Genomic DNA, 27,481 nt, shown 5'->3' on the forward strand with positions numbered 1-27,481 from the left:
ACTATCAGCATTTGTCAGGCTATGGATTTTTCCTGTATTAAGAGAGAATATAAAAGAGGCAGTGTGAATGCAGGACAGTTAGAGCACAGTTGGCATAGCTGGGGGCACATGGTGAGGAGCAGGTCATGTGGCGTTGCCCTTACGGGGTGTCGCTCCTTGGTGCATGTAATCTCTGTCCCAGGAAAATTACCTCTGGGCTTTTATGGTCACTTGTAAATGTGTGTCTGAGAACTTTGTAGAGATGACCCTAATTTTTGAAACTTGGCTGTAAGGAAAGAAATGAACATTTATTTTCTTAAGCCATTGTTAAGCCTGAGCATCTGCAGGATGGCTGTTTCCAGGGAGGTTGAAGGTAAAGTATGATAATTGGATGGTCTGCGTTAGTAATGCTTTTGGAAGGCGACATTAAAATTTTGAAGTGTAAGTTTTTGCTGTGCAGTAAATGTACCTAAATCCTGAACTTCTTGAGTCAGTTCTTTTATGTGTTAGCTTGGGCCCGGGTGTTGTACGCTGCTCTGTGGCTTACCAGACATTCTGGGACCCGGTCATTAGGATAGATGTGCCCATTCCCCAATGTGTGGGATGATCTGCCTTATGCTCAAAAGTGTAATAACTGGAAAAATATTTAAAACTCCAGCAAAAACTTGCTTTGAAATCTGTTTTCTTAGGAGTGATATTGATACAGATATAAGCAGTTGACATCAGTCCTGAGAGTATTTTCTTGTAGGTGGAACTGTTATTCCTCATTGAAACTGTAACTATGCACAGTCAGTGATTTGCTATGCTAAAAAGTTGCTGAAAGAAAAATGGGAATTATTATGGCTTTGTATTCCCCTCAGTACAGGTGGTTAAAAAGGACTAAAGGGCAGCAGACGATAAGCAATTCTGGAAAGCACTTGCGCAGGAAGTAACGAGGGAGGCAGGAGAGTATGGATTTAGAGGAAAACGTTCCTGGAAGGTTTCCCTACTGTAATTTGTTGTTGCAGTGCTCGCTGCACTGCCTCCTGTGATGCCGCTGTCCTGTGAAGGCAAAACCCAGCGACTGCACTAACAGCTGATGTGGATGACAAGTCTGCATTCACTCTGGTCCCAACTTAATTCCAGAAACTTGGCATCTCGTTCGTCAGTTCTGCTATAAATACATGTAAAACCCAAAGCACAGCTCTCTTTGGGTTTCATTAACATTTCGGAGGCAGGAATCTTTCTATTGCAGTTTATTCCTTGTACGAGTCATTTTCTTGACTCACAACTGAAGATTATCCTATTGCTTAATTTATTTGGTGATTAATTTGGCACTGTGGGCAGATGTGATGTAAAGCTCTTAACCATTCCAGGGTGAGATGGAGGCAAGCGATCTGCACCCAGGAGGTTTAATGAGGCATCCATCCCAAGGGAGTGGAGATAATTTAATTAAAGGGAACATTTTGTACTGGACTAAAAAGATTATTTAGTTGACCAAGACATAAATATTAGTTTTCTTAAAGGGAAATACCCAGTGAAAACACAGTGTTCTGTTTACCATATAATTTTATTGTGAAAAAATAATGTTTTTCATTTTTATGAGAACCCCTATTTTCTGTCAGTTACATTTCATTCATATGGACAATTAGGCAATGCCAAGATGCTAATTGGATTGGTGGTTTCAGTGAGTACCTTACACTATTTAGGGAATTTAACTAAGTGTTTATATTAGCTTTAACAGGAAATGCAGCATTTCCTGGGTGTTCCTTGTGCTTCTGGTCTTCAGCTGTATGTGATGATCAGTAAAACATTTCAGTTTCCAGGTATTATTCCCAGAAGTCTCATTTGTTACGAAGAACCAATGGAAGTCAGTGGTGGTGCTGCCACACACCTAGAGGTAGGTACCTGGAGGTGGTCACAGGCACCAGGGCCATTGTGTTCCATCGCATCATGACGTGTCAGCACCCAAACGTCCCTCTGGCAGCCCTGGCCGAGCAGTACCTGCAGGAACAGGTTCAACCCTTTGCTGACTTGGCCCTGCACAGGTGCTGACAGAGGCTGAAGCTGACAGAGGTCTGTTCCTGGCCCGTGGAGCTGCTCTGGAAGGTGTTTCCTACTCCCTCCCTTGTGGACGACCCTCCCTGCAGCTCACAGAATCATACAATGGTTTGGGTTGGAGAGGACCTTGAAGACCATCCAGTTTGAAGATATACCCCCTTGTCCTGTCACTCCGGGCCCTTGTAAATAGTCTCTCTCCATCCTTCTTGTAGGCTACCTTCAGGTAGTGGAAGGGACAATTAGATCACCCGAGGTTTCTTCTCCAGGCCGAACAATTCCAATTCTCTCAGCCTTGCCTCAGAACAGAGCTGCTCCACCCCTCTAATCATCTTGGTGCCTCCTCTGGATTCCCTCCAACAAGTCCATGTCCTTCCTGCGCCGAGATCCCAGGGCTCGATGCAGCTCTGCAGGTGGGGTCTCACCTGAGCGGGGCGGAGGGGCCCTGGACCTGCTGCCCACAGGAGTGGGGAGGCAACCCAGTATACGATCGGCTTTCCGAGCTGCGAACGCACGTGGCTGGAGCACGTCCCGCTTCTCAGCCAAAGCCCCGGCCCCCACCGCCGCCGCCAGTGCGCTGCCCCCCGCCCACGGCACCCCGCCCGCCTCCCGCCAAAGCTTCCGTCGCTCGCCGGGCGCGGGCGCTGCTCCTTCGCTCCCGGCCGGGGCCGAGTACAGGCGGCAAAGTGTCAGCGAGGCGTATCCTCCGCCCGCGCCAGGTACGGCCGGAGAGGAAGGGGTGGGGAGGAAAAGGAAAGGAAGGAAAGGCAATGCCCGCAGCGCGGACCCGAGAGCAATCGCCCGCAGCACAGGCTGCGCTCTAGAGGACCGTGGACCGTGGCGCGCCTGTTTTGTATAGCCGTGCCCTCGTCATGAATCCGCGCTTGGCCGCGCCCCTCCGTGCGTTCATGGGGGGTGGTGGGTAGGGAGCCCCGGGAGCGCGCGCGCCCGTGCGCCGTTTCCCTTCCCCGCCCTCTGCGGGCTCCCGGGAGACGGCGGCGAGCTCGGAGCGACCGAGCGAAGGAACCAGGGCAGGGAAGAGGAAAGGGCAGGGGAGGAGGGGCGGCTCCCCGGGGAGGCTGCGGCGGGCCCGGACGAACGGGCGGAGGGGGCGCTGTGGCCGGCGGGCAGTGAAGGAGCCGCCGAGGAGGGGCGAGACCGGCCGCCCCCGTCCCCTCCCCTTCGGGCGCGCGCTCGCCGCGGCGGCGGCGCTTCCCGGCGATGCGGAGAGAGGAAGGCTCAGCCGCGCTCTGAAAGGGGCCGCCGGGAGCCTCCCGCGCCAGGTAAGGAACAGTAGAGCGCTGGGCGCGAGGGTGCTGGTGGAGCCCCGCGGCTATAGAGGGGAGGGTGGGACACGACAGGGACACACCGCGAGGGGGCAACGCCCGGCGGTGGGGGGGAGGGGGGAGAGATCGCGACCCCCGCCACGTCCCTCCCGCGGGCGGGGGACGGGGCCGAGGGGACCGCAACAGCAGGGCTGGGGTGGGGGGCGGCTCCTCCCCGCGACTCCCAGGCAGGGGGAGCAGGCGCCGTCGGTGCCTCGCTAATTCGACTGGGATGCGGCGGCGGCGGCGGCGAGGGCTGGGAAAGGCGGGGTCGACGCGAGCAGCGAGTTACCGCTGTTTATTCCGCCCTGCGGAATGCCGATCCGACCCCTCGGGCCCGGGGGAGGCTGCAGGGAGGCCGTTTTTCTCACGCCGCGTTTAGCGGGAGGTGCCGCAGGTACTGCACACGTGATGCGAGCGCACACCGCCCTCGCCCCCGCTGCAGCGGACACCAGGAGGGTTAAGCCCCCTCCCTCTGCGCCCGCGGAGGGGTACGGCATGTGGAGTCTAATGACACACTGTATTTCTCTGTTACAGGCGTGGGTTGGTCGGTGGGGGCTAAAATGCAAAAAAAGCTATGCGAGATGATGAGGCAGACGGCGCTCAGATGGGTATTTTGGAAGAAAAAGGCAGATTCTCATCCCCGTTTTTGTTGGGAAGTTCCGGAGCTGGTGTCGGTGAGCTGGTTTAGACAATGATGAACCAGCGTGGGTTTTAGGCTTTTATAAAGGTGAAAATAGTGCAAGGAAAATTAAATATCTGGAGAATTGAAATAAATTATGGAGGCCGATTAATACCGCAGGGGAGTGCAACATAGCTTCGGTATAGGAGCGAAGGCAAATCGGTGTTGGATTGGGAGAAGAAGAAATACGGCAGACGTGCTTTGGAAAGCAATAACATGGCTGGGAGACCCATCCAGCTCAGGCTGGAGCATGGAAAGATTCCTGGAAAATGCTAAAGGTTGGGTGTTGTCTGTTTTCCTTATTCAATCCGTAGAACTTAATTTCCAAATCTGCACCTGGAAACATCCATTCCTAAGGCATGTATTAAAAAGGAAAAAGGAACTGGTGCAATAAGTGCCTTTTGGTGAGAGTGTTTTGAACAGGATTTGCTGGTTACAGTCACGTGAAGCTTTTTACTTTGTGTGGTGAGAGACACTTTAGATTATAGGCAGTTGGTGTGGAGGAATGTTTACGTAGGAAATGCGTGATAGTCCTGTGGCTGAATGCAGAAAGTACAATATATTGCCACTTGTCATAATCAAAATCTCATTTTTTTGGCTCTGCAAACAAACTGTTGGTGGAAAGAGAGCGGTAATGCTTAGGCAAAGACTACCTTGGCCAGTTTGAGGTCTGTGGCTTTTATGACTCTTGAGCTTCTAAGAAAATAAACAAACCACTTAGAATTGTGCTTCTTTTTTGTAGTGACTCATCCTAAGGGCATCCTACACAGTCAAAGACCGTGTCCTCCAAATTTACCCCAGTTTTGTTTGAGTGGCGGGTTCGTATGCTGTTTGGATCTCTGCTGTGGCCATAGAATATTGTAGCATCCTGGCCTGCAATGTAGACTTGTAATTACTGTGTGAATACTGGTTACATGTTCACGGTAACAGGATGGCAAATACAATTTTATAAAATAAACTCCTTATCACTATTCATTGCCTCGTAGCAACCCCTCTCTAGTTCTCATCTTTCTGTCTTTTCCATTGGTTTTCCCAGGATCCTGTGTGAGCTTCCGGGTTGGATATGCTAGATAAGTTTCAGGTTGCATGCCCTAGATGTACATTCAGTTAAACCTTTAGAAATACCAGTGGTATATACGTTGATGTTGAGAAATCCATGAGCATATCTGTTATGTGCAGGGAATTTTCACAAGATGAATTAATAACATTGCAGACAAGCATTCCTAACTTCTGCTTGCAAATTCTCACTTATTAATATTAATGACCATAAATGCAAATGGTTTAAGGCCCAAATATGTATCGCACGCAGCATTATGCACTCTGTACTCTGAGTTCTGCGAGTATGGGATAATGTATATTTCCAGAAGAACGCTTTGCTGCCAGACCTTGTTGTGACACATTTAAGTTATTTATACTAAGTATTCATTAGTTTATAGTCTGGTATTTTGTTTAATTTCAGGATGCTTGTTAAAATTCAAAGTAACATTTCTTACTTTTTTGTTAGACTGCAAAAGAAAACAATAAGAAGGAAGCCAGAAAACTAAAGCAACCCCTTAGTACATTAAAAACAAAAAAGTTGACTTGTGACCCTCACAAATTTGTGCATGGTTTTTCTCATTAGAGAAAGAGAAGGATTATGTCCTTCCTTATGTTTTATCAAGGTGGTGGTTAAACGTAAGAGCCTGGTAACACCTGTAATCCATGTTTCGCACTATTAAAAAAAATTTCTGCTTTGAAATTCTTTCAAAAGCAAAAGCCTTATTTCTTGTCTCTTTGATGTATAAGCATTGATTCTTTCAGCTTTTGAGAGTGAATTTTCTTTAGAGAACAATGGTTATTTCCTTTGACATCCAGACAAGCAAATGGCTTTGAGTGTTGTTTCTTGATGAGGTTAGGCAGATTTTCAATAGTGCCAAACTGGTAACCTCTCACCCCTGTTCTCCCACCTGCAGCGTCGTGGACCCTCTGTCATGTGCTTCGTTCAACTTTTGAGCGGCTGCTATTTGAATGACAACTGTTTATTTTGTGGAGTTCATTTCTTGCTGGATCAACAAACTGAACTTGACCTGTAGAACGTGGAAGTGACAGGAGGAGGATGCAGGAGTAGGAAATAGACCAGCTGGGTTTATCCTTTATGGCAGCTGTGAGCTCTCTGCGTGGTTGATGCCATTTGGGAACTTGTGTCTGGAGTATTGCACAAAGCCTTAAGACAGCACCTTTTGGTGTACAGAAAGTGAATGGTTTATGTTTAATACTCCACAAATACTCACAGTCTTGCGGCCTTTGTTATGTCATTGGTTATAACCCTCGCAGTCAGCCTGATCGGTAATGTGATAAAATATGTGCCCACCTCTAGGAATTCTTTCAGCTTCCTTAGGACACGTGAAGCCCTGTGGTGACGTAGGACACGGTGACATTGCCGGTAAGGGCTTTGGGAGGTTACCGTGGTCATCGGTGATAACAGAACTGAGCCCGCTGGTTGTTTTTGAATCTTGTAGTTCAAGTCTTCAACTGAAACATGGCCCTGCGTGAGCTACTGCAAAGAAAATTAGCCCAGCCCAGCCCAGAATGGCACCTTCATTTTAACTTGAAGGTGGAGAACATGCCCGTTGCACTCACTGGAGATAAATTAGTGTTTGAAGCTCACTACACCTACCTGCAAATACTTCATCCAGTGAACTGAGTCATTTGTCTCTGGTTTATTTGCCAGCTGGATTTTATGAGCTTGGAAAAACCAAATTCTAATTATGTTACTTAGAATTGTTCCAGTCCCATTACTGTATGGGTCTAAAATGCAATTGTTTGTCTTATATTAATTTAAAAAGTAATTACTTTAAATACAAACCTTACATTACTTAGAGGAAATAGCACTTGTTTTGTGGACTTGCATTAGAAAGGTTATTTACAGCCCAGCCTTGGAATTATCCTTTGCGAAGCTGTCCCATCTCAGGGTGCCTTGGGTTTCTGCTTCCGCAGCCTGTCATGAAGGGATCTAGTTTATCAAGGATGCTGGACACATTGGAGAGGAATTTAGCGTGGAATTACCTGGATTCTGATGAGAGAGCAGAAGTTACTTTGCTAGGTGGTGAATAAAAATGCTCTGTGCTCTGGGTGCTGTGGTAATGGGACTATGGTGCTTCAGTTCCTTAGGAAGAGAAATCTTTGAATAATCTGTTGAGTTCCCTGAGCAGCCTGGCTTTCTTCCTGCGTGGCATTTATTCCCCGTCTTTCCAGAATTCATCAAATAACAGAATTTATAATGTGGCATGAGAAACTTTATATTGAAAAATACTCTGTGAGAGAACATCAATTAGTAATGATAAAACATTAAAAGTACCATGTGCTGATTTGACTCAGCTTTGGGTTTGTGCCATGTTGTGTCATTATTTGACTTGAAGGAATCATTACTTATTCATGGCTTTTATAAAACGTATGCAATAGTTGGGTTTCTATGTATTCTGCATAAAGAAAACTTTGGTCCAAGTTTTGCTTCCTCAGTAATTTTTATAAGATTTTGATGAAGTTTTTTCTTGCTCTGAGTGGAGGGCTTATTTACTAAAAATGTTGCTTTTTTTGAACTTAAAATTTGAGTAGCTTTCTTTCCCCTTTCCTCTCCCATCTGTCTGTCCTGTTTCATTGTAAAGAAGAGGATTATTTAGCTTTGCTGAAGAAGTAACCTGAGGTAGGAATCCTTTAAGAGCCAATTTGGCAGAGGCGCATGCAGATACTTGAGGAACACACAGGATCTGGGTGAGTTCATGTTACTATTCCTATACGGGCAGGTCTCTGCACGCCGCCAGAGCCCTGCTACTGCTGAGGAGCGATGTTGTGTGAGCTAGGGAATGGAAGGCAGGGAAGTAATCTGGGAGAGTGGTGTTGTCTCTTGAGCTGGCATCACTAATGAAGAGAGTGATGAATCATGCGTGTTGACATTTCAGCTCTTACCAGCATTTGTTATTTATTTGTCATTTATGAAAAGAACATATTTGTGACTGGAGGAGCATCTTCCTGGGCAGACTGGGAGCTCTGCAGAGTAAGGGCAGGTTTGCTGTTAATTTTGCTGTTTGGCTGCGGAGGCATTTGTTGTAAGAGTTGTAATTTCAGAATCTTGGGGCAACTTGTTGCTCATTAGCTGTTCGCTTGTACTTAATGAGAAAGAATGGAGTGATATGTCTGGAGTGGAGGTCCTGGGGTAGATGAACGATCCTTTCTTGCACCACAAGTGGTTCCATTCATGGTGCCTCGTTTCACAGAAGTTACTGAAAAGTCATCTGATGAGCATTTGTGACGTTACTGTGCCGATCAAAGCGGAGCAAGCTCAAAGCTGTGTTTGTTCCTCGCTGTGCTGGAAGTGTATGCAAATATCAAAAGGGTGTCTGCCATTATCCCGGCCTTCCCAGAGCTTGGAAGAATGGAGACAAGCCTTCTTGCTGCTCTGTCCTGGAATTCTTAATTTGTAAAGTTGTGGTAATTTCTTTTACAGTAGGTAGCATGTGAAATAGCAGAGATCTGCTTGTGTTTTGAAATGATTTGTCTTTACATCCGGATTTCCATATATTCTGGTTCTCTGCCATTGGAATTAGCTGACTTGGTTTTCAGAGATCAGATTTGCCGATTTCCCTTTGCAGATTTCCAATGTGTAAAGGTTGAAGCTCATATCACACCACTAATGAAATTCAGCTGACTAGTTGAATTACATCATTTACCGTCATCTGCAGGGAATATTTTTAAGATTAAAATACAGAATAGCTTGACAGTTGAGGGAAAAATGCCAAATAACAATGAATAGGGTAAATGCATCGCTCTTCTCTGAGTTCCTCACTTTACTGGTGAATATTCAATTATTTTTGCTTACATCAGCTGTAATCGACAATTATGGTTGAATTGTAGTGATCTCATGATTTGTAACAATTTCATTAATGGAAGGAGGAAGTATTTTGGATAGGTGAATTGTTACTTGCAAGTCACACTGAATATTTGTTCTTAATTAAGAAGTGTGAGAAAACAGATGATTGATTTGTATTTTATGATGGGGACCTTCTTGTTTACTTACTTTCTTTTTAAATATGTTGGGTATTTATTTGATTTTCCCCTTTCATGCCTGTACGATTTCCATGGCAGGTACAATAATATTTGACAGATAGCTGCTGTTTTTCTGTGTTCAGATTATTTAATGCATTTATAAAGCAGTCAGTAGGAAACACCTCTGCTGCAATTTATGTTTTTTATATGCCTTAATAAGTAAGCCTTGTACATGGGTGTGAATGGTTTCCTCCTTTTTTTGTGTTCTCTTCAGGTGTCTTTCTTAAAACTTTGCGTTTCCTTCCTAGTTTGGATGAGAACCTTGATGAACACATATGAAACAGAAAAACCATCAGTGCATATGAAAAATACCAAAACTAAGAAGTGTAAAAAATCTTTCAGAATGGGAGTTTGAATATTTGTAGCGTTAGTGGTTCAGAAAGCAGTTGTGCATTGCCTTTAACAGGCTGAAAAGCATTAACTGATATTCTTGAAAGTGTCTTAAGTGTCTTTAATGTGGAAACAATAATGGTCTCTTCTGTTCCTGCCAGACACCTTGTTAGCAATCCGGACTTCCCTGGAGGTGAATTTTCTTTCCTTGAATTGTGGAGTGCGAAGCTCATTGAGTTGGATCCTGTCAGTGTTTCAACATTGGCTTAAATATTGGTAATAATATAAATACTCTATTGATGGGCTTTGATGCCATGCTCAGCATTTCCAGTGGTCTGCCTCTGGCTGAGGTTATGAAATACTATTTTCAATGAAGTCAAGGAGAAAATACAAAGAAAACTGTGAGAAGACGCTGGAAAGGAAAAAATGCTAATTGATTCCTGGTCCTGTCTCTGGAGGTGTGTTGGAGGATTTAGATTATTTCTGCATTTGTTAGATGGAATATTGCTTATTGGCTTTATTATTTTAGAGAAGTGGCACAAAAGAAAATAAAGGTCTTTATTGCTCTTTGAGGAAGTTTTGCCTGCCCTGTCCCATCATCCAGCTGGTGATTCTTGCTTAAAGCTGCTGGTTTCTCAGCTGTGCTCAACCAGGTATCTGGGTGTAAGGTAAAAAGAATAATCGCATTTTGCTGCCTTCTGGTGTTCTTGGCCTGAAGTTGCTTACTGGTAGAGTTGATCAAGAGGAGTTAGCAGTCCTGTTTGCCCCACCAGTCTGGTACAGGAGATTCAGGTGCAGACTATCTCCATTGGTAAAAGTGAGCTGCTATTCTAACTTCTTGGGTTGGGTCTCCTAAAGTTGGCATTTTAAATGAAGAAATATAAGAAAGTGAAGGAACAGTGTGTAACCAGAGTGTGCTGAACAGTGAAATGAGAGTATTCCTGTGGTCGGTCCTTTTAGTTACCTCTTTAGTAAGAGGTGATTTTCCTTTTTTGCCCTATCTTCCATTGTTTAGCATAGGATTATTCTCTGTCTAGAAATTATTTTTTATTAATTATTTATATTAAGGCGCCCTTAATGTTCCAGATAGCGGTGCGAAGAGGCCTAGTAACAAGGAGATAAAGGTACAAAGTGATTTTGTAGAAATTAGTTTCATGTTTTTAATGCTGAGAAGTATCAGTGGGAAAGCCTGTATGTTCTGTAGTTCACCAGGACTGGGGTATGGGAGCATTTATTCATTTATTTATTTATATAGGGTGCTTGAAATTTGAAATTGGTCAAAAAGTGTTGTCTTTTTGGGCCTAAGACCCTTGTGCTCCCGTTTCTCCAGGCACCTTCAGAGCAGACACATTCCTGGTTTCCTGTCTCTGCTCTGCTCAGTGTCTGACTGAGCAGAAGATATGGGAGCAGAAGGGGTCGGTGACTGGATAGATAACTGGAATGGTTTAAGCTAGGCTGTCCTTGCAAGTGCTCTAGAGGAAAGTCTTCAGCTAAAGGCAATTTAGCAGGCAAACAGATAAACAACTTTCTATCCTTCAGAGATGTTATGGCATAGAATATGGAAGGGTTCTGAGGAGGGAAAACCAAAGTAAAATAGTGAGGATAGATTTTTAGAAATAAGTGATGCTTGGAGAAGAAAGACAAAAGGGTGGGTGTGTGGGGGGGTGTGTGTGTGTGACTTTCATGAGAGTTGTTAAACTGAGCCTGTGGAGAGGTGGATAGTGTGATTTGAATGGTCAAAGTAAATGCTTGTGCCTGCAGATTTTGCTGATTTATCCCAGCTTGCAGGCCCTGGTGTTCTTCATGTGACTTTGTATTTGAGGATATTTGCAAAATGATCTGGGTTATGGCAGGTATTCTGCGTGTGTGTAGCTGTGTGCTGCTTGATCTGTTGCTTTCTGTGTAAGTTGGGCTCTAATGCTGATTATCTTTCACAGCAGCTTTTGCAGTTCTGCATAATCTTTGCTTAGTAGTTAATTTATATTTTATGGAGGGACAAATCCCCCATTTTCTTACTTAATGATTTTTTCTCTTCTTACTCAAATGATTTTCCTATTTAATTTTCAGTTAAGATTTGATTAGAGGACCCCAGATCAGTTTCCTGCTGCTTCACACAGTTGTTAGTATGAGATACTCAGCTTCACAGTTAGAACGTCTGTGTTTGATTGAAATCCTTCTGAGCAGCTTTTCACTGGCACCAGCCTTTGGTTAATACCTGCATGGGGGCCATGACATCCCTTGGTTCCATGTCTTCAGGAGTGGGGATTTAGTGTAACAGGCACCGTGAAAGAAAAGACTGCTGTTCTTTGAAGGCTGAAACTGTAGTGGAGCTACATGTGCCCACCCGCTTTCTCTTCAGTCCGGTAATATCATCTCTGTCTTGATTCAGAGAAAATGAAGAAGCCGTAATGCTGACAGCAGGCTGTGCTGCTCCACCTCCTCAGCAGAGGTGGAAAGGACCATCTGGCACTATGTGGGTAGCAGTTATCCCAAAAAGTAATAACAGTGGGAGTTCTTGCCAGTTACAAGTTGTGATCACAGGCCAAATGGTGTCATTCTAAATCAGTGTACGTTTTCAAAGATAAAGAGATGCAAGTATTTATTTTTGCCAACTTGAGAAGTATTTTCAGTCATGGGGGGCTCTGCTGGGATTTTAGTTGCTGGCATTTCAGAGAATGTGTGAGGGGAGTAAGTCAGAGGAGTATTGCTGTGATGCCTGCTAGACCAGCTTCTAGGCAGTAAAAAAGTTGGCTTTTTGTATTATGTAAGCCTCAACTTGATTCATCCATGAAATTGAGGACTTTTTTTTTAGAGGCTATGTAATGGAGTGCTCTGTTAATTTGATTTAGACTTTGCCCCGTGAAATGGGGACTGAAGATCTCAGTCCTTATCTTTAGCACTACTAACTAGTCTTGAGCAAATTGCTGCTCTAAAATGATAAGAAAAAATTCTTAATGAGGTGAAAAACTCTCCCTCTTGCTTTTAGAAGTGCTTCAATACGGTGGCCTGTGGTATTTTTGTCAGAAAAGTTGGATGTGGCATAATCAGAAGTGCTGTACAGTGGCTGCAGAGCTGGTTAACAGGTTGCTTAGTAACGTGGATGGAGGAACTGAGAGTGTACTGGTAAAACCTGTGGATGGCATTAGTTTTTAAGGTGTTGCAGGGATAGGAGCAAAGGATTAGATTGGAATGGATCTTGAAAAATTGGAAGCTCAGAGTGTGAACAAGTTTACTTTCTCAGCATTTATTCTGAATAAAAATGGTCAGCACTATAAATACAGAGAAACAGGAGCAGCACGAAGTGCTGTAAAACATCTGAAATGAAAATTGAAGAATATCATTTGCATTTGCACAGAGCAAGGGAAATTTAGGGGGAATTGTGAATTTGTACCCTTTTTCAGACCTAGGTTCTTGTTGCAGACTTGCTCAGACTGTCAATACTATGCATCAGTGTGGAGAAAATTTCTGCACAGACACAGACAGGCTTTCAAAGAGGGCTTTGGTGTTTATCACATTTTCTGGGCAGATGTAGCTGCTTTCCTGTCAGTGTACGTTGTCTCGCCACAGAGACTTTGCCAGGATCTTTCCAGCCCCCGCATAGCTGTAGCTGCAGGAATCCTCGTAACGTGTCTAAGCTTTGCTTTGGACTCTGATTTTGCCGATTTCTTTGTGTGGTGGTGGTGGCGTTCTATTTTTTGTTTGTTTTTTTTAACTGCTTCTGCTCTTGTAAGTGTCCAGAGGCCCGGTTTACCAAATCTGGTCAATAAAGATTCTGTCCAAGCCTACTGAATACACCCCTAGTCCTTGCACTGAATTAATTTTCCTTGTTGTGTTACTGTCGTTTGGATCTTTGGGAGTAGAAATCAGAGTTGAAATTGGTGGATACATGTGCAGATTTCTTAAGTGAGTTAACAAATGTTATTTTGTGTGTGCATGTAGTTGTTTAATCTTTTTACCAAATTATTTCTCTTAAGGAATATAGTTTAAGTCAGATATGAAGGCACCATTTTGGAATAATCCCCTCAATTAGTTAACTTTTTGTGACAAGTTTCAGCACTCACGTAAGTCCATGGTATGGCTTGTAGGTACCTGATGTGTTCTCTAATGTTGCCTGGTTACAATTAAAGTTTTGCACTAAGAAAGCCATTATGATAAACTTTTGCATTGCTTTTGTCCTCACAGACAGGCAGGCAGCTGAAAAAGCAGATCAGGCCGTCGTCAGCTGATGGCTGAGGAGCTGGCCATCACCTTTACTGATGACATGTGCATGTGTTTTTGTGTAGACAAGGTTTTTGACTCCAGCACAACTGCTAAAAATCAGATGCAAATAAACGTTCTTCATAAATGGAGGCAAATGAAAAACCTTTCCAAGTCTGGATAAAACAATCATTAAAGGAAGATTAAGTCATTTAACATAAGCTTACTTAGCTGTTCATCATTATCTGGAAACCGAGCAACCGTACAAACCTTTCAAGTGATGAGTCTGTCTCTTTATCTACCGTGTGCTCTGAGCTGGTTTTCCTCAGTTTACGAGTAATGCAATATAAGAATAATCTTGCAGTATTAACGATTACCTGTTTAGCTGTGAATGCAGTAGAGCTGAGTGTGGATGTGTAGATTTATTTACCCTTCTCAGATGTCACATTCTGCCACCTGTGCTCTTGTGTCTGATGGACGCAAGTGCTGGCTGCAATGTGCAGTTCTGGAATTTGGGCAGCTTAAACCTTTCCTGTCAACTGTCTATACTATAAATCCCCAGATTTATATCTGCTGGCACCTTGTTCGTAGTCTAGACACTTGTGCTGAATTTCTGTGTAAAGCCAATCCTGCCCGCTTACATTCAAGAAGTGTCTTTCTGTATTGTATTAAGAGCTTACCCATATGCTTCAGGCTTGGAGTGCAGGAAGTCTGCTGGCAGCAGGCCTGCTATTCCATATTCTGATCTCAGGCTCTTTGTGAAGAGTCAGGAAGAAAAAAAAACAGCCATAAAGCACGACAAGTTGTTGACTGACTGATATCTAGGTAAGTTTTGCAGGAAAATTTGAATAAACATTACGCGTAAGAAATGATGCGGTGTGGCTGGTTGTGGCGTAAACAGCAGGATGTGACTAAAAATAAGATGGAGCAGTGTATAGGGGGAAGTGTTCGGCTTACTCTGGGGCTCTCACAGTGAGAGTGTTTTCTGCATGCTACTGTTTATCTCTTCAAGGCTTTGAGGACTTTGCTCTTTGTGATTCCCTTTGTGAACCCCTGGCAGCTTGCTTTAAGGTTATATGGTTTCTCCTGTTAAAAAGAATCTTCACTTGCATCAGGATGAGGAGCCACAGTTGTTTTGGCCAGAAGTGTAATTCTGTATATCTCCATTTTTGCTGCCGGTTGTGGGATGAAGCCAGAAACTCCTGATTGTTGTTAACTGAGGAGGACAGTATGGAATGGAGCTTGTGTCTACAACACTGAATTCTTTTGAAGCCTGCTATGTGCTGTAATTCCAAATATACTCATACAATGGCTTCATTTATAACTCATAGTTTAAACACATCATCTGAAGTAGTCAGGCTTATGTTAAATATCGCTTATATATGCCATGAAAGATAAAAGGTATATAAATAAGCCCTGTCCTTCAAGTACTTACTCAACTGTGTGTTCCCCTGTTGGAAGGTTTGAAGAAGTGACTTAAAGCAGAATATGCACTTCTGCCGAGTCCCAGTTTTCCTGCATGGAACAGGTAGCCAGCTATCAAATAAATGAGAGTCAAGTGAAATGCTCTCATTTAAATCCCCTTTGCTGCATTTCACTCAGAATCTAAGATCTGGTCTGTAGTGTTACCAGACTGTTAACTACACAAAAAAAAAGACTGTTCTTTTACTGTAAGTGTGGATTCACAGATGAAAAATCCTTTGTAAGGTATGTTCTTTCTTTCTGTCTTTCCTCTTGTTTTAACCCAAAGCCCAAGTTGTTTGTGTATATTAAACCTTAGCACTTCGGATTTTGCCGAATACAAGAAAATGCTTGAAAGATAACTGCAACAATACAATATGTTTGATTGACTTTTTATAGGGATATGTACTTACTTACCTGGGAAAGCTGTCAGTAGGACGTTACTTTTGTTTCAGTCAACTGTGGATAATTATTTCCTCTGGCAATATGAGAACAAACTAATTCAAATAAAGTATTCAACATACTTGTAATACTTCTGTAAAAAAAACCCCAAAAAAACCCAAAAAGCAAGACCTCTGTTTTACCCTCTCTTTCCTTTAAAGATTCATTTCTCCCCCTCCTCAATCCTCTTTAATTTTTCCAGTTTCTTCTCCTGTGTGCACTTCTTGCTCCTGACTAGTGTTTTTAACTTCAAGTATTTCCAGCTTATTTCCACATGGTGTATTTACAAAGAGGAAAACAGACTGGGAAGAGTAGTGTTTGAGTTCAGGTTGGGCTTTCTGAAGGAACAGAGAAAATATTTTGACGTTCTTGGTTTCTTCTGTGGAAGCTGATTAAGGAGGTTTGAAGTAGATATTTTATATCTTATGGGGTTATTTTATCTCCTCAGAGGGTTCTGAGCTAAAGCTGCACGGTGCCAGCGGTTGAGATACCGCCTCAGGTTGGAGCAACAGAAGTTCCCTGTGGGACGGGTCCTATGCACGTGTCCTTTCAGAGGAAAGTTAAATGAGACAAATTAAATGAGACTTGTGAAAAATGAGCTCAGTTTCTAGCAAAAATTAAAATAAACCAAAAGGACAGCAGGGAGAAGAGGGAATCTTTACCAGTCCATTCTGGAGTCATTTCCAGCAGGCCCTGGCTCTTCCAGCTGCTGACTGAGTAGGACAGTATGTAGTGGAGCTTGTGTCTACAACACTGAATTCTTTTGAAGCCTGCTATGTGCTGTAATTCCAAATATACATTCATACATTCTCAGTCTCACAGCATTAGCCGTGATGGTGGTGTGTGGACACAGGGATGTAAATGTGGCGCTTGGGATGAAGCTGCGCTGTAAATTACACTCTTGAATTTTAGCAATTTTATCCTTTAAATTGTTAGAATCCCAGGATGGTGTAGGTGTAAAGGGACCTTAAAGTTCATCTCTGCCTGCAGTGGGCAGGGTGGACTTCCACAAGATCATGTTTGGTCCACTAGACTAGACCAAATTGGGTTGCATATATTTGAGCAGTGTTGTCGGACTTTTTTCTTTGGTTCTTACTGAAATCCCTGGCAAAGCTAACAGCAGCATTGGATGGGAGTAGGCTTGGGATTGGGATGTTCCAAAGGCCTGCTGTGTTAGATGTCTTTTCAGTGTCATGGTGTCTCTGGACCACTAAGTCTCCCCGTGTAGGTATATGCTGGCATCTATTAAAAGTCAGAAAATTACAGTAAGTCCTCTAGCTTTGAATTACTCTGGAAGGAAAGTATTTTTCTTGGTCCATCATTTCCTATTCATATGGGCATGGGGAGTGCAGGACCCAAACCAGCTGGCTAACAACAACTGATCTGAGATAGAGGAGGGAGGGAGGGCAAACAGACAGGTTGTATTCAGAGTTATTAAACATAGGATGGTAATTAGTGTGAAGACGTGAGAGAGATGAGGGCTGGGGACCACCAGATACCGTAAAAACAAGACAGTAACAGCTTCTGCCCCCAGACTGATGGGGGAAAGGTGGTAAATAGGTAAGTTTGTAAATTTTATAAACATGATTAAAATTCTGAAAAATAAGATCCTCCATGAAAAGGTCAGAACTATTTGTGAGCAGAAAAAAAAATTGTATCTCCTTATAGTTTTCATATAAAAGCAGGAATCTGAGTTGTTAAGAGCAGAATTTGTATGTCATCTAGATTTAACACGCATGGTGGGTTTTTTTTAAGGCACACAAGATAAGCAAAAAATATCTTAATTTAAAGCATGGTCAATTTTCTGATTTTTTTTCATAATTCCATTGAGGTCTGGATGCTTTCCCATAGTTACTTAGAGGGATGATCATGAAGAAACTGTTGCCAATTTAAAATATGATAGAGTGGATGCTTGTTTAATACTGTTGAAAATCAGCCAAGACGTATCTAATTCTGGACTGGAGTGTTACGTTGTATGGTTTTATTTGTGGAATTCTTGATTTATCAATGGTCTACGTTCCTCTGTAAGAACAGTGTTGGGGGTTAGGTGTTGCAATCGACAACCTCAGGATCTCGTCCAGGGAAGCAGCAGGATTCTGGGGACCAGCATGAAACACTAACCGAGACGGGCTCCCGTTCATGAAACCATTTATTCAGCAGGAGAACAAATTCAGGTCCAGAACAGAGAGCCCCGAATAGAGGCACAGCAGGGGTTTTTGAGGGACAGAACCCCCGAGCGTCTCCACCCTTGAGGGTGGAGTTCAAGGTCAGGGACCAGTAGAAGCACACCAAGGGAGAACCCCCCAGGGACTCAAACTCAATCAGAACACCTGGGCCGCCCTTCTCAAGGGGTTTGGGGTGGGACAGTGGAACTCTTTGTCTCCCCTGAGGCCGCTGCCACAGTTAGGTGTCTTTCTAGTTCTGGCTCACCTATGGAATTTTTACCCATTAGTTGCGAGGAAAACCTGGTGCGGGTACTCAGTGGGTGCTAAAAAACCACAAAGAGTTCGGCCGGGCCCAGGGGGGAAGGGGGCAGGAAAAGGGGAGGGCGGGCACAGTTTGGCGGCTTCTTCAGCTTCGGAGAAGGACACTTTGCTGGGAGCTGTTGCTGCGGGGAGAAGGGTCTGCCATCACCCAGACAGAGCTGCTGCTGCTGCTTCTTCTCCTTCTTCCCTCTTCGTTGGTGGCCTCGCACCCCCTGTCCTGCCGGGACGTGTGGCAGTGCCAGGTATCACCATGGAGCTGCTGATCCACCTCAGCCACCGGCCCAGGATCTCAGCTCATCCCTGCTGTTCCAGCCGAGTGTTCCTCGGAGCCCTGCAGGAGCACCGGCTCTGCCCGAGGGCGTTTGTGGAGCAAAGCCTCTCCTCCGTCCCTGCCCGTCTCAGCCGAGAAAGCTGTCACGGGGCCCCTGGCTCTGTTTTGCTGTTAACGCTGTAGTTATTGTTGTTTGTGTGCCTCGTTATGCACACTAGTAAAGAACTGTTATTCCTATCCTCATATCTTTGCCTGACAGCAAAATTGATTTCAAAATTAGAATAATTCGGAAGGAGGGGGGGTCTTTAATTTTCATTCCAAGGGAGGCTCCTGCCCTCCCTAGCAGACACCTGTCTTCCAAAACCAAGAAAGTACAGTCATTATGTATGGTAACATGATTCAAATCTTACTTTTAATTGGAGAATAAATTACAGAATACTAGGTTCATTAGACAAACTCTTTGTCAAGATGGAAACATGAGACTTGTTTTCCAGATTAGTTCCCAGTAAAATTAGGTCAGTATAGTTACATGATGGTAACTTAAAGAATGTTGTCATTTTCCTGATCCTTGATTTGTTAGGTGACAGACATTATTAAAACACACATTTTCCTTAAAAATTAATGTAGGCAAGTTAGAACTGGAATCAAGATTATTTTTAGTCAGTATGTATTTTGTTTCCAATATGTATATATGTGCAAAGAATTTAAACTGTGATTTGATTTGATTTTAGAATACTATCCAAGCTTACTCAATTTGTCAAATGAATACCAGCTGGTGCATCTGACAGCCAAAACTAGAAAAATAACCTCATTTAAAGATGGAAATCCCTATTCATGAGACCATTTCAGGGCCTTTGCTTTCCAGCAGGACTGGTTGAGCAGCATGTTCTGATCATTGGGGTGGTTTTGGTTTTCAAAGACAGATGGTCATTGTGTTTAATGTCTGTGTATTAATGTTCTATTGATAAAAGTATGAGTAAGTTGCTAATTTCTCTGGGAAAATACAATTAAACTGTTGAGATCAGGATACATGTGACCTGTGCTATGTTTGGTCCAGAGGCATCAGATCCAATTAGCTTTGCAAAATTGCTCTGCATTTTTACCTGCTTGCTTGGATTGAGGGGAAAAAAGGTTCCTTTGTTTACTCTAAGATGAATAGAAAACTAGTCTTGTTTCAGCCTTTTATTCGGATGTTCAGTACTAATATTCAATATTTTCAAATGTAGGATTGGTGGTATTCTGCTCAAGATGTCTCAAGAGACTTCTCAAACTTGTTGCTGTGAAATCAGACATTCTGGTATGATTTCAGACTAGGTAGTCAAGTAGCCATGGATGGCAGCTTTTTTAGTTTCCATCTCGAATATTTTTTTATTTTGTGGATTTTAGCCTGACTTGAAAATATTGCAGCTACAGCGTGTGTTGCTATACCTGAAAGTATTCATTCCTTATATAGGCAGCTTTCTGTATTAGGGTGACAGGAAAGTGCTTAATTCTGTCAGCTGAAAGTGTTGACAATATTGGGATTTTATTTTTTTTTACAAACCATGCTTACCTGTTTTAGTAATTGCTACATTTGCTAGGAGCCATTCTCTTGGGCAGTTGCTCGGCTGGCTCTGATTTTATGCTTATTTTTGGTACATTCATGCACTGGGATGTTTAAAAATTGAGTTAATTTGTGTGCCATATACTTGTGGATTGAACAGAATATATGAAAAGTTCTTTTCAAGAAATACTTGAAGATGGATATGAAGGATGTTAGAGGGGTGGTGAATGTGCAGCTTTTTGCTGTTTTACACTTCAGTTGTTTTTAACACATTTTTCTGCAGAAGAACTCAGTGGTTATTAACTGCCAGAGGTATATAAGCAAGAAATGATTTGGGACTGCAGGATGACTAGTTTGTGTCTCAGTTACTTAAGTATCTCCTCTTCTGAGTGTGTAATTTTTAAGTGTTTGCTAACTTGGCTTTGTGACATTATTACCAACTTGTACTTTCTAATAGCATTTCTTTGTTCTCTTACTCTGGAAATTGCATAATGTCTGTTCATTCTCAACTGTTTGAGCAGCTCTGTCAATTCAGAAATTGTCTGAAGCAGTGAATAGGTCCCAAACACAGAGAACTATCAAAAACTGTTTAAATTGGATGCTTTCTGTTATAGCGATGGCTGCGAACAAAGTGATGGATATATTGGATCCGTAAACATGCTATAAGAAATGTATAGTTGAATTTATTCCATTCTGGGCTGAGGATTGTTCAGAAGAAAAGGAATCTGCAGTTGATTGCAAAGTCAGTGGAAGGATCCATGGGTGAAGTGTGTTTTCCTGCTGTTTTTTATCACAGGAGGGCCTTGTGACACTCTCGGAGGGTTTTGTTTCTGTTTGTGTTGTTTCTAATGTAAATTACGCGACCTAGCTGGCAAAAAGCATTCATTATACTATTGTCTTCATGGTGGAACTTGGGAATATTCCTATTCCATGGTGAGGTTTTACATTTGCAAACCTGGATGGCAATTTGGAGTCGATAGGTGGCAATTCCTAGATGGATTTTATGGGCAAAAATCCCAATTGCCAGCAACTGGCTCCATGGGCAAAGGCAGAAGAAGTCTGAAGAGTGCCGTGGTTCGGCAGCTGTCAGGACAGTGCCCAGCAGGGATTGTGTTACCCAACACCCACCTTGTACCTGGGAAGGAAACCAGCAGAGCAAAGTGGTAACCGGTCAGTTACTGCTTTGGGAGGGGAAAGGTAAAGTGTGTTGGACTGTTCCCTTCTCCCTGCCAAGTCTAACAGAACTTGCAAAAACAATGCTGGTACCATAAAAAAAGAAAGGAGTAGCTTTATAATTTTTTTATTTTTTTTTTTAAATATTAAGACTAACAGCCATGTCACAGGCCAGAGGTTTTAACCCTCCAAACTTTTCATTATCTTCACGAACCCTGACTGAATGTTGCTTCTGATTGAAACATGCCAGTCGGTGATTTGTGTGTTTACTCAAGAGGGAATGATTTTAAAAGTGATTCTCTGCCACCAAATCTGTTTGTATATTAGTCTCTAAATATATTTGTTGTGGTACAACATGTCATAATTTTCACCTTTCCTACAGTTCAAAAGCAGAATTTATAAATATAATTAGAAGTTTAAAGGCATTTAAAGAATAAAAGCACTTTAATGACATTCAATTTTTATTGACAACCCACTAATATCTGCTGCATTACATAAAGATTTCTAATGTAATCCTGTGAGCAGATGAAAGCTCTGCTGTTTAAAAGCTTAACACAAAGCAGATTTCATTGGATCTGCTCATGGAATGCTGACGGACGGTTCCTGAGCAGATGAAGGGTTGCAAGTGCTTGTCTGCAGTTCACACAAGCACAGGCCATTCCTGCTCTTTGTTTTACAGGGTATCACATTAAGAGCTGTATTAAGAAGATAGATGGCAGCAAACTGAAACATTTATAAGGAGTTATTTTTAGTTATTACATTAATGTTTTCTGTTTTCCAAAAATTGTAACATTGCTGCTTTTGAAAGAAAAAATTATTCACTCACCCGAGGTGTTTGCAAGTACTCACATTTGGACTGTTTAAAAGAATTGTTGAAAATGCCAAATACACATTTTCAGATCTGTTCTTTCTTTTGTCTGTTTAGGGTCTAAGGAATAGAGGGGTTTTTTAGATTCACAGAATACCAGAATGGTTTGGGGTGAAGTGGACCTTAAAGTTCATGCAGTTCCACACCCTACCAGAGACGGGGACACTTTCCACTAGACCAGGTTGCTCTGAGCCCCGTCCATCCTGGCCTTTGACTATTTTGAGGGATGGGGCAGCCACAGCTGGGAAACCTGTGCCAGGGTCTCACCACCCTCACAGGGAGCAATTTCTGTCCAATATCTGATCTAATCCTGCCCTCTTTCAGTTCAAGGCCATTCTCCCCTTGTCCTCTCACTCCCTGCCCTTATGAAAACTCCCCCTCTAGGAACTTAAATCATGTGAAGTAATATCTAATAAAAGTCTTGCTTGATCTGAGCCTGTTTGGGTTTAGGTTCCCTGCTGTGTGGTTGGACACTGAGAAATTGGAGCCGATTTGAGCAGTTTCTGCCAAAGGCTAAATGCGCGTGCATTCCGGTAATTTGGGGCACAGGCAGCTTCCACAAGTCAGGAAGGGACTTTGAAGAAGGAACATCCTCTCGAAGAGCAAGAGAGTGGTCAGCTGCTGGGCAGAGTCCGGGGCAGGACTGTGTGGAAGCTCGGGTCTCTGAGAAAGGCTGTGGGACATTCCTTCTGTCGCGGGGGTCCCTGTTAGTGCTGCAGGATGAGCTGCCTTTGGAGATTTCCTTGCTTGACTGAACAAAACCTCCCTGCTCTCATGGAAGGGCTCTGCCGATTGCTGGCTCTGTAGCTGTTTTGCCAGAGAAATGAAAAATTGAAAGCGGGGAGGTAATTGGCGGGCCTGAGAAATAAAATAGGGTTTTTGATCAATTTATGGAATGTCCTACAGTTTTACATACAAAATTATAAATCTAAGACCATAGGAGAAGTCACTGTTACGGTTCTGGGAGCACCATGAAACCCAAGTAAAGCTGTCAGTTGCTTCTCGGTGTCCTCTCGCAGGAGAACAAAAAACCTGACTGATGCAGTTGAACACTTATTCTACTTTGCTTTAAACTTACAAATACAAGGTGGCCTCAATTTACTTGGATTCTTTTTGTTTGTTTGTTGGATGACAAATGAGATGTGTCTGTATTTCCTTCTACTTGCTGGTTCTCAAATGAGATTTCTAAAACAATAGATTGGTGAAGGCTGTAGTACAGTATCATCAGCACAAATAAAACACAGTCTGGGAATAAAATAGCTGCTCTCATCTTTTTCAGTAAGTTGCAAGATACAGTTCTTGCGGCTTTTCGTTGATGAACTTCACGTTCACATGATGACAACGTGAAGGGCCAAGTACTGAACTCTCGATTTAGTGCCGGATCCCTCTTGGAAGTTATGTTTATGTAAGGATTGAGTTCTCTAAAAACCACAGTGGGGAGGGTTATAGGATTTTAGCAGAACTTGATAGGATGAAGGGAAATACACTTGTTAAACCACGTGCTATATGATGTGTGTCAAAGAGCAGTATATCTGCTTTTCTTCTCTCATTTGAAAAGTGGTGAGAAGGAAGAGGCAAGTGACCAAAGTTAGTATTGATTAACAGTAATTTAAAAGCAGGGACATTTGCTTTTTAAATGTAAAAATGAAGAGGGGGATCTCCCGACGCTTACACAGTAATACTCTGGAAAAGTTGTGGGTTTATTCTTGGCATGGGATTATCGTAGCTCTGCCCACATCTGGGCAGGGCGGGGCACAGAGGGTGCTGAGAAGATGCTACTAAATTCTGTTGTATTTCTTTATGTCTTCCAGGACTTGCAGTGAATGGAGGAGGACACTTTTTGCTAGAGATTTAACTTGTCTAAAGATATCAAGGTATGAGAATTTTTTCTTCCTACAATCCCATGCATTCTTTGCAGGCATGATTTAATTGTTTAAATAGAGTTACAGTTGTATTCTCTCGTTTCATTGTCAATGTGTGATCGCCTGAAATTGGAACAAGGCCTGAAATTGGAACAAGTCTGCTGTTTTAGTATAACAGTTCTACCAGCAAACTCAACCTGAATGTATTAGAGAAAAAGATGTAAGAGCTTTCACATATTAGTGTTGGATCATTCTCTTTTCCTGCTGGAGGTAGGAAAGGTAGAAGAATGGATGTAATAAAGCAATATGTGGGCTTTCATGTTATTTCTTGAGTTCATTCTAACTACTATATAAAATTCTGATTATTTTTTGTAAATGCAATGTGTAATAGTGATGCTGCATTATGTAAAAATGTACTTTGGTGTTTTAATTTTTCAATTTTTTTTTAATAATATAAAATTCAAAATATCCCATGTTGTGAAAAAATCTCCAGTGCTTGCCAATGGATTCAATTCCAGTTTCATATTAAATATTATTAAGACTTGAGCAAATTTGCAGAACAGGCTTACAGCAGCTCCTTAATTAGGTTTGTGTTTGAAGATGTATTTTGATAATTTAAGAACAATAATTAAAATTTCCTTTAATCTCTTGGAATAGACGAGTACTATAACATTTTCTATCTTTATACATTGCCCATTTTTTTGTTTCTATTTTCTGTTGTACCAGTTAATCTTCAAAAGTAACTTAAGATTGATAAGAGGCTCGAGCAGAATGTCCAACGTGGGGCTGGTGTGATTTTGAGGGACAAATTTTTGGATGCTCCATGTCACAGCCAAAAGTTGAAATGCAGGAAACTCTGCATTTCAGTCTTGTGATGGTTTGGGGAAGAATCAGAATGGCGGATCCTGGCACAGTGAGGCTTGTTGATTCAGCACAGGAAGGACGTGGAGCTGTTGGAATAAGTCCAGAGGAGGCACCAAAATGATCATAGGGATGGAGCAGCTCTGCTATGAGGAAAGGCTGGGATAGCTGGGATTGTTCAGAAAGCAGAGAATTCCGGGGTGATCTTACACCCTTTCAACACCTGAAAGGAGCCTGCAGCAAAGATAGAGAGAGATTATTTACAAGGGCCTGGAGCAGCAGGACAAGGAAGAATGGCTTCAGTGACAGAGAGTAGGTTTGATTAGATATGAGAAAGAAATTGTTGCCTGTGAGGGTGGGCAGGTCCTGGCAGAGGTGCCAAGAGAAGCTGTGGCTGCCTCTGGATCCCTGACAGTGTCCAAGGCCAGGTTGGACACTGGGGCTTGGAGCAGTCTGGGACAGTGGAAGGTGTCCCTGCCCATGGCAGGGGGTGAGACCAGGTGAACTTCAAGGTCCATTCCATCCTTGGCCATTCTATGATTCCAGCTATAGCAAGTGCCCTGAAACTTCTTTCAAGGCAGTTTAGCAAGACTTGGCTTGTGCAGAACTGTACCACATTTTATTTCAAGCTTAAATACCTATTCACGTGGCTGTTTATGGAGGCAGCTACTAGTAATATTTAAAACCAAAGCAATAATTTTAACTGTTATGAGCAACACAGAAGACACTAAAAGCACCAGGAGTGAATTGATGAAAGTGAGGTGATGGAATTTCTAACTTTTGTTTAGCTATCATTTTACTCCGAGGCTGGATAATTATGACATTGTATATAGAGAATGGAAGTGTTCTTTGGGAATTCAGTCTGTATCATTAATCTAGGTATAACCCTAATCTAGAATTAGAAACCAGGTTATGCAAAATGACAAAGCCTGGTTCGAAATTAAATTTCCTGCATGTCAAGGTCACCACGTTTTCATGCTGGGGAGAGAACTTTTTGACTTTCTCCTAGTGAGTGATTGCATTCTTTCTGCAATGTTTCTGGTCTCGTTTTAAATAGATGTTAAATGTCAACACTTAAATAAAAAGTATTGCTGGAGAAATCTTTTTCCCAGAAAAGTAAATTCAAATTTTGACTGAAAAGTTACGGTTACAAAGTCTGTTAATTGGGTATTCTGTGGCAGGCAGGTTATCTGATGAGGATTGTTATTGTTTGAGAGTAGCGAGTTTCTCTGGATTCAGAGCAATAAGCTGTCAGTGCAGTCTTTCTCTGAGAGCAGTCGTGCTTTTATTCTCCTTTGTCCTTACTTGAAGTGCGACTGTGGTCCAGACAAAAGGAAAAACAATCTCCTGTTAGCAAAGAGCGGGAAGCTTGAGCCTGCCCAGAGCCCGCGTGTGTTGAGGGATGGAGTGTGGTGTACTTTTGCCTCTCAGCTCCAGGTACAAACAGCTTCACCCTCTGGAAGCGCTGTTTTCCAAGCATAGCACCAAAATGAGCTGTTCCTCTGCTAAATTGTGTGGGTTTCCGTAAGAATACAGTGCTTGTCTCCTTCCTCCCAGGCTGTAATGGTATAAAAATTACCTCTGAACATAATCGCCACAGACTCAATAAATGGCCACAGTCACCTTAGGGGTGTTGTTGGGAACGTCACAACCATGGGAATATTACTTCGTTATGTTCTCAGAACTGCTTTTTAACAGGAGAATTAACAGCTGCTTCATTTGATAAAATCAAAGCAGGGATTGAGGTCAACCTCCTGCTTCCTTGTGAAATGTTGCGTTGATCTGCTGCAATTGTTTTTCCAGTGGGAATACTGTTAGGTGTTTTACGGGTGATTTTTATGTATTTCTATCAAAGACAGTTGGAGAAGCAAAGACAAGTCAGTGCAGGATCTGTAGGAAAGGCAGTCCAGAGATCTCCAAGTATTTTGTTTAAGAGTGAAACAGCAGATGGGCCTTCACATCAGGCCCCCCATGATAGTTATTACTGGTCAGGCATTTGTGAGGAAACATAACATCAAACAATTAATTTTGTTGTTCTAAAGCCTGTTAGAGAACTCTGTTTAATAAACTTTTAATTGCTTAAAGACCTCTAATTGGCAGAGTTTAGTGCTTTTAATACCTTTGTTGTTTTCCTATTTCCAAATAATCCTAGAAGTTCTTGGCAAGCTTGCTAGGTCTCAACAGTACTTTTTTTATTCCTAAAGTTCCTGGAAATATTTAATCTCTAAACTTAATCTCTAAATTGTGCTCCCGTGTGTTCAAATGTGCACAGACCAAGCTCGTTAATATACATTTCCTTTGACTTCAGAGATATTGTAATCAGTTATTCCCACCACTGTGGTGAGGCAGAGTGTTCTGGGAGGCAGAATTTAATGGATTTGATCGTCATGAAGTTCATGGAGCTTCTGCCACTTCCTGACAGTTCTCAGTGAAGACTGTGGCCATCCCAGTCCTCCTGTGAGCATCAAAGTACCAACGTAAGCCTTCTTTAGTCCTTGTCATCAGGCTGTCTCTCAAAACACCCTCTGGAATTTCAGGGCAATTTAAAATAAGAGTTCAGGTTAAACTTTAAATAATTAATTTGAGGAGCATGAAAAGTTTCAGCTTGGCAGCAGTTACAGGTAAATGTGGAACACGTCTGTTTGCAATACCCATTATACATGGAGTAAATGCTTGAAAGTCAAGCCCCGTTGTGTGTTTTGTTTGCATTTTTCAATTTATTTCATTGTGTGATAATTAGTTTTATAAATCTGTCACTTGTGTAAAAAAGTCCTTGTTATCTCTTCCTTCCTGAAGCTTGAATGTTCTTTGAAAACAGTTCACTAATTTATGAAAAGTTAGGGTTTTTTTTTGTTCACAAAATGTTCATTTGGGCTTTACATG

General features: G+C 42.5%; 1 protein-coding gene across 8 annotated transcripts in view; it reads left to right on the forward strand.

The window, feature by feature from the left end:
• The first annotated feature begins 2,927 nt into the window (after positions 1 to 2,927).
• Positions 2,928 to 27,481, forward strand: part of TANC2 (tetratricopeptide repeat, ankyrin repeat and coiled-coil containing 2) — a 155,439-nt gene continuing 130,885 nt past the window's right edge. For 3 of the 8 annotated variants that reach the window (XM_033520027.1, XM_015651334.3, XM_015651341.3), the window contains exons 1-2: positions 2,929 to 3,299; positions 23,687 to 23,749. The gene's annotated coding sequence lies outside the window, so the exon portion shown is untranslated. Of the gene's footprint in view, positions 3,300 to 3,892; positions 4,302 to 23,686; positions 23,750 to 27,481 lie in introns of those variants that run through there. The other 5 variants (XM_015651340.2, XM_033520028.1, XM_015651339.2 and 2 more) reach the window with 4 other exon arrangements.

Source organism: Parus major, chromosome 27 (genome assembly GCF_001522545.3).
Source record: "Parus major isolate Abel chromosome 27, Parus_major1.1, whole genome shotgun sequence".
Classification (NCBI taxonomy): domain Eukaryota; kingdom Metazoa; phylum Chordata; class Aves; order Passeriformes; family Paridae; genus Parus; species Parus major.